The sequence below is a fragment of the Dipodomys spectabilis genome, unplaced genomic scaffold (assembly GCF_019054845.1).
Source record: "Dipodomys spectabilis isolate Male_0828 unplaced genomic scaffold, ASM1905484v1 ptg000067l, whole genome shotgun sequence".
NCBI lineage: Eukaryota > Metazoa > Chordata > Mammalia > Rodentia > Heteromyidae > Dipodomys > Dipodomys spectabilis.
Window position 1 is genome coordinate 2,465,133 of NW_024870744.1, and position 6,894 is coordinate 2,472,026.

A 6,894-nucleotide genomic window follows, 5' to 3' on the forward strand; every position below is an offset into this window, starting at 1 on the left:
AAAAATGAGGATTTGGAAGCTACTGGGAGCCATACGAGGAAGGGGATGATGAAATTCTTTGAGGAGCAGCCCTCACCCCAGGCAGGTAGCCTTGTCTCCTTGTCTCTATGCTCTTGATCTGCTCCCAATCTGCAGGGCGTTTCCCCTGTTGTTTAGGGGCTGGACAGATCTACCAGGGTGGGTGCCTGGAGGGCCAGAATGAGGCTGCTCAACCTGCCAGGGCAGCTCTGGGGTAGGCAGCAGCTGCAGTTGGCAGCATGGTGGAGAGCCGGCTGTCTCCTGGGCTGGATGGCTGGAGCTGGGATCAATGCAGTGGGAAGAGATCCCCACACAGCCCAGGGCAGTAGGCAGCATGTTCCTTGAAAATGGACTTGGAGAAAAGACCAGGAATGTGGAGATTTTTAGGCACTTGACCAAGGTCACACAAGTAATGGAGGCTGGAATGCAGGCTGAACCCCATGCCCTTCCCACTCTACCAGTGCCACATGGTACAGAAAGCAGCAGGGAGCCACGACTGCCATTCCACACATGCCTGAGAGCCTGGGCCACACCCTGAGCCAGCAGCTGACAGTTCAAGCTGTTAATGGCCAGGCAGAGAGATCTGAGGTATCTCCTGGTGGAGGAGCCTGTTAAAAATAGGGGAGCCTGATGCCCCTTGGGAAAATGAGCACCAGAGCTGGAGTACAGGGCCCTTAACCAGATGTGAGGGAAACGGAGGGAGGCATGGCTGCTATGCTGGATGTGGCCAGCAGAGGGTGCGAGGAGCTTGGAGAATCCACTACAGCCCTCAGTCAAGGGAGGTGGGAAGTAAGGGCTTGCCTGCAATCTCAGACTCAGAAGGCCTTTTAGGACCTTCAGTCAACCTTCAAGGGCTTGAGGCACGGGTGGCAGAGAAGCTGTGTGTGTGTATGTGTGTGTGTGTTGGTGTGTGTTAGCTTCAAATTGGGATCTTCAGATCTCAGCCTCCCCCTACTCCTAGCTTTGTGTCTTTAACCCTCAATTGTGTTTTCCCTACAGTGGTAAAGGGCACCTAGAAGAAGGGGTTGGTTGATCAATCACCAAAATGCATTTTGATGATGATGCCACGCTGGGGCTTTACAGGCTGAGCCCAACTACACTAAAGTTAAACCTCGATGCCTTCCTGAAAATGGAGCTCAAAGAATCACTACCTTGGGATAAAATGTGCATCCAAATCTGTTCACATGGATCTGATTCTGGTATCTCAATGCATAGTTGTTATTTTTTGCTTTTGTTTTTGCCAGTCCTAGGGCTTGCACTCAGGGCCTGAGCACTGTCTCTGAGCTTCTTTTGCTCAAGGCTAGCACTCTTGTGCCTCACTTCCAGCCTTTTCTGTTTATGTGGTACTGAGGAATCGAACCCAGAGCGTCATGAATACTAGAGGCAAGCACTACCACTAAGCCACATTCCCAAGCCTGCACAGTAGTGGCTTTTTGTTGTTGATGTTGTTTGTTGGTTGTGGGGCTTGAACTCTGGGCCTGGGCATTGTTCCTCAGCTCTTCAGCTCAAGGCTAGCGCTCTACCACTTGAGCCACAGCGCCACTTCTGGTTTTCTGGTGGTTTATTGGAGATAAGAGTCTCACAGGCTGGGAAGGTGGCTTAGTGGTAGAGTGCTTGCCTCGCATGCATAAGGCTCTGGGTTCGATTCCTCTAGTACCACATGAGCAGAAAAAGCCAGAAGTGGTGCTGTGACTCAAGTGGTAGAGCGCTAGCCTTGAGCTGAAGAGCTGAGGGACAGCATCTCAGGCCCAGAGTTCAAGCCCCATGACTGACAAACAAAAAAACAAAAAACAAACAAAAAAAAGCTGGGTGCTGGTGGCTCAGGCCTGTAATCCTAGCTACTCAGGAGGCTGAGATCTGAGGATCACGTTTCAAAGCCAGACCAGGCAGGAAAGTCTGTGAGACTCTTATCTCCAATAAACCACTCGAAAAGTGGAAGTGGCGCTGTGACTAAAGCAGTAGAGCGCTCACTTTGAGCTGAAGAGCACAGGGACAGCATCCAAGCCCAGAGTTCAAGCCCCATGACCGACAAAAAAAAAAAAAAAAGTCTCACAGACTTTCCTGCCCAGGCTGGCTTTGAACTGCAATCCTCAGATCTTAGCCTTCTGGGTAGCTAGGATTACAGGTGTGAACCACCGATGCCTGACTTGCACAGTAGTTTTAATGTACTGATTCATTCACTTTGTGTGTATGCGTGTGCACACATACATCTGTCCAGGGGCGGCCCTGTCTCTTTATACTCAAGGCTTTTTACTCAACCACTTGAGTCACAGCTTCATTTCACTTCTTTGCTGGTTAATTGGTGATGAATCTCATTACTTTATTGCCCTGCTGGCTTGGAACCTTGATCTTCAGATCTCAGCCTCCTGGGTAGCTAGGTTACAGGCATGAGCCACTGGTGCCTAGCAGTAGATACCAATTTTTTTTTTTTTGTCCTGGGCCTTGAACTCAGGGCTTGGGTGGTGCGCCATTTCTGGTTTTCTGATAGTTAATTGGAGATGAGTCTCATGGACTTTGCCACCTGGGCTGGCTTTGAACCTCAATCCTCAGATCTCAGCCTCCTGAGAAGGGAGGATTACAGGTGTGAGTCACCAGCACCTGGCTGGGGTATGATTTTTAATCCAGAAACAGCTGAGGGAGGGAACTGAGGCACGGGGAGGGAGCAGCGAGTCTCAGTCACTCACGGAGCCTGTGAATGGAATGGCGGAGCAGGAAGGCCAGAGCTCGGGTGTGGCCCCCAGCGCGCGGCTCCCGGGAGTCTCGCAGGGACCAGCCGCCCGCGTCCCTGGAGGTCCAGCCGCCCTTGGACGGGCAAGTGGCTGCCCGGGCCAGTGTGTGGCTATCACTTTCAATTCCTGGGAAGAAGGTTAAATACTTCTGAGAGGCCCATTGAGGCGGCGGCGGGGGCGACCGAGTGACTTTCAAAGAGGCCTGAAAGCCGGGCCGGCCCCTCCCCCTGGGGAGGGGGTCCCGGCTTCCTCCCAGCCTAATGATATTCTGGGCTCAGCCCTCGTCTTTGGCGGCAGTTTAACCCGAGCCGGGGCGGATTTCTTTCTCACTGATCTCAGCTTGACACCCAATTAGCACAAGAATGGGAGGAGGAAGCCTGCGAGAGCGCCTCCCAGCCTCCTGGGGCGAGCGAGGGGAGCGGGAGGGGAGACAAAGGGCGGGGATGGGGGGGAGGGCATGGCGCCCCCTCCCCCTCCCTCAGGACCCCGCCATTGTGTCCCTAGGAGCTTCAGCAAGGATGGAGGTCTACGCCCCGGTTGGCCGGCCTGCCCGAGGGACCCGGGTGAGGGCCCAAGCCCCTGATGTAGGGAGACGATCCGAGGGGCCGGCCCTGGGTGGCGTGAGCATCAGCTAAAAGGGAGGCCTCACCCTGAAGAATGCTCCAGCTGGGCGCCCGTGGCACACGCCAGTAATCCTCTGTACTCTGGAGGCTGAGTTCCAAGGATTGCCGTTCAAAGCCAGCCTGGGCAGAGAAGGCCGCGAGACTCTTATCTCCTTTTAATCACAGGAAAAAGCCGCAGTGGAGCTGTGGCACAAGTGGTAGAGAGCTAGCCTTGAGCAAAAGAGCTCAGGGGCAGCACTCAGGCCCAGAGTTCAAGCCCCAGAGTGGGCAAAAAAAAAAAAATCTGCCAGGCGCCCCTGCTCACACTGTTGTGAGGCACCTCATCATAGCAGAAGCCACATTTTAAAATATAGAATATTGGAGCCTTTATTATACAGTTAACAGCCTGCAGGCCGCCAGTTGTTACAAAGGCCTACAGCATGCAAATACACATAACACAGCCAGGAAACATGCTAAAGAGGAAAAAAATAACAAAAACAATACCAACAAGCCAAATCAGCTCCAATGGACAGCTGAATTGGGACTCCATAATGACTGGAGACGAGACAGGACACAGGACACAAGCCCAGAGACACAGGGGGCATGGAGTCCTAGCAGTTAGGCTGGTCCAGGCTTAAATAGGTTGGTGCAGGGGGCAGATCCGCAGGAAATTCCCAGTCCCAGGCACTAGACTGACAGATTCAGTAACCTATCAGCCAAATGCCTATCCCTGCCGCCAGGGCTGTGGACACGCCCATTACCTGGGAGGCAGGTGATAGGGGAGGAGGGATGTTTCCTTCCCCTAGATGAAGACAAGATGCCAGACCCTACCATCCAATATGGCACCGGCCAGACCTGACCTCTTTACTTCAACACCTGTAATCCTAGCTACTCAGGAGGCTGAGTGAGATCTGAGGATCATGGTTCAAAGCCAGCCCAGGTAGGAAAGTCTGTGAGACTCTTATCTCCAAATTAACCACCAGAAAAATAAAAGTGGCGCTGTGGCTCAAGTGGTAGAGTGCTTGCCTTGAGCTGAAGAGCTCAGGGACAGTACCCAGGCCCAGAGGTCAAGCCCCACCCCCACCCCCAAACAAAAAGAATCCTCAAGGCAAGCCAAATATCCTGAGATTTAGTATTTTCATCTGAAAAAATGGAGGTCCCTGTAAGGAACACATGAAGTAATCCAGTGACACAGGCATCTGGCACGAGTGAGGCCTGTTCAGTAGTCTCGATAAATGTAATGGTAAAAGGAAGGATTACTTAGGGTAGGCATGGCTGGCGTCAGAGGAAGGACTCTGAGTGACAGCCATCAGTTGCAAAATGAACTGAGTTATCCTGAGGTGAGCTCCCAGTCTCTTGAGTAGCAGGACAAGCCTGAAAGGACCTGCTGACTGATTCACAGAGGGACAGGAAATGCCTCTGGCTGGTTGTTGTACCCTAAATCAGATATATAACTCCAGTCAGGAGAAAATAGAGAAGCCTCATTTTGAGAGGTTGAATATTGGAGCCCTAGAGGTCTGCAGGTAGCCAACTACAAAGACCTACAGCCCGCAAATACACAACACTGTTAGGAAACAGAACCTTGAAGGCCAGACAGGAAAGAAAGAACAAAAACAATAGCAACAAACCAATTCAACTCCAATGGAGAGCTGAACTGGGACACTACAGTGACCAGGAGACACAGAGACACATGGCATGGTGTAAAGGCACCAGAGCTGGTCTGGACCTATATTGGGTCAGGTCAGGGGGCAGGGTCACAGGAAGCTCCCAGTCCCAGGCACTAGACCGATAGATTCTGTAACCTATTGACTAAGTGCCCGCCCCTGCCCCCTGTCTCCAAGGATTCAGGCATGCCCATCACCTGGGGTAGAACTTCCCCCACCATGAAGACAAGATGTTAGACCCTCCCACTAACCACATGGACCAAGATGGTGCTGGCCAGACCAGATCGCCTCACTTCAGGGCCTTGGGATTTCTCCCTCTCTACCTCCTAGTCTAATGGTTAATGGTTTTACTCACTATTGACCAGCACTGGGTCTGGCCACACAGGTACTCAGTGAATATTGAGTGGATACAGCTTTTTGTTGTTGTTGTTATTGTTTGTAGGGCTTGAACTTAGGGCCTGGGCACTTGTCCCTGAGCTCTTTTGCTCAAGGCTAGCACTCTACCACTTTGAACTACAGTACCACTTCCGGTTTTCTGTTAATTGGACATAAGTCTCATGGATTTTCCTGTCTGGGCTGGCTTTGAACCATGATCCTCAGATCTCAGCCTTCTAAGTAGCTAGGATATCAGGCCTGAGCTACCAGCACCCAATGGATACAGCTTTTCAAGGAGTGATGGTTATGACTCCCAGAGTTTTAAGGTATCCAGCTCTGGTTGGATGAGATCAGAGATCAGAGCCTATGAAAGGGTCCTAGATACCTTTTAGGTGGGCCTTTGCTAACACATATCACTCATTCTCTTACTCAGTGAGCACTTACCAACTCCGACAGTGTATGAAGTTCCTCCTTACGTGCTAAGGAGCTAAGATGAATCAGAAAAGGTTTTACACAGAGCATTGTGGCTCATGCCTGTAATCCTAGCTACTTAGGAGGCTGAGATCTGAGGATGGAGGTTCAAAGCCAGCCTGGGCAGGAAAGTCCGTGAGACTCTTACCTCCAATAAACCACTTGAAAACTGGAAGTAGTGCTGTGGTTCAAGTGGTAGAGTGCTCACCTTGAGCTAAAGAGTGCAGGGACAGCGCCCAAGCCCAGAGTTCAAGCCCCAGGACCAACCAAAAAAAAAAAAAAAAAAAAGAATGGCCAGGCGCTGGTTAGTTCACACTTGTAATCTTAGCTTCTCAGAAGGCTGATATCTGAGGATTGTGGTTTGAAGCTGGACAAGACAGAAAAGTCTGTGAGACTCAAAAAAAGACTCCAATAAACTACTCAGAAACAGCCAGAAGTGGGATGGTGGCTCAAGTGGTACAGCACTAGCCTTGAGCAAAAGCAGCTTTGGGACAGTCCAATCAGTCCAGTGGAAAGGGCCTTACAGACATCATTTGGTCCCAAACTCTCTTAAGATTGGGAAGCCTGAGTTTCAGAGAGGGAAAGGACCTATCCACATAGCATGATCAATCACATGGATCATGGATTCCTTTGTGCCTTTTGAGAACCAGGGTTATGACTCAATTGTCCTTTTATTGGTGCCCTGTATCAGTGCCTGAAGGGGCTCAGGGGTGTCCATGGAATTGGATGGTACAATGAAGCTAAGGTCAGACAAGCAAGTGTAGGTCAGAGGGTAGAATTATTTATTTATTTATTTATTTTGCCAGTCCTAGGGCTTAAACTCAAGGCTTTGGTGCTGTCCCTGAGCTTCTGAGCTTCTTTTGCTCAAAGCTAGTGCTTTGTTTTACCACTTGAGCCACAGTTCCACTTTCAGCATTCTCTCTCTCTCTCCTTCCCTCCTTAGTAGTTTATTGGAGATAAAGAGTCTCAGAGGGGCTGGGAAGGTGGCTCAGTGGTAGAGTGCTTGCCTCGCATGCATGAGGCCCTGGGTTTGAT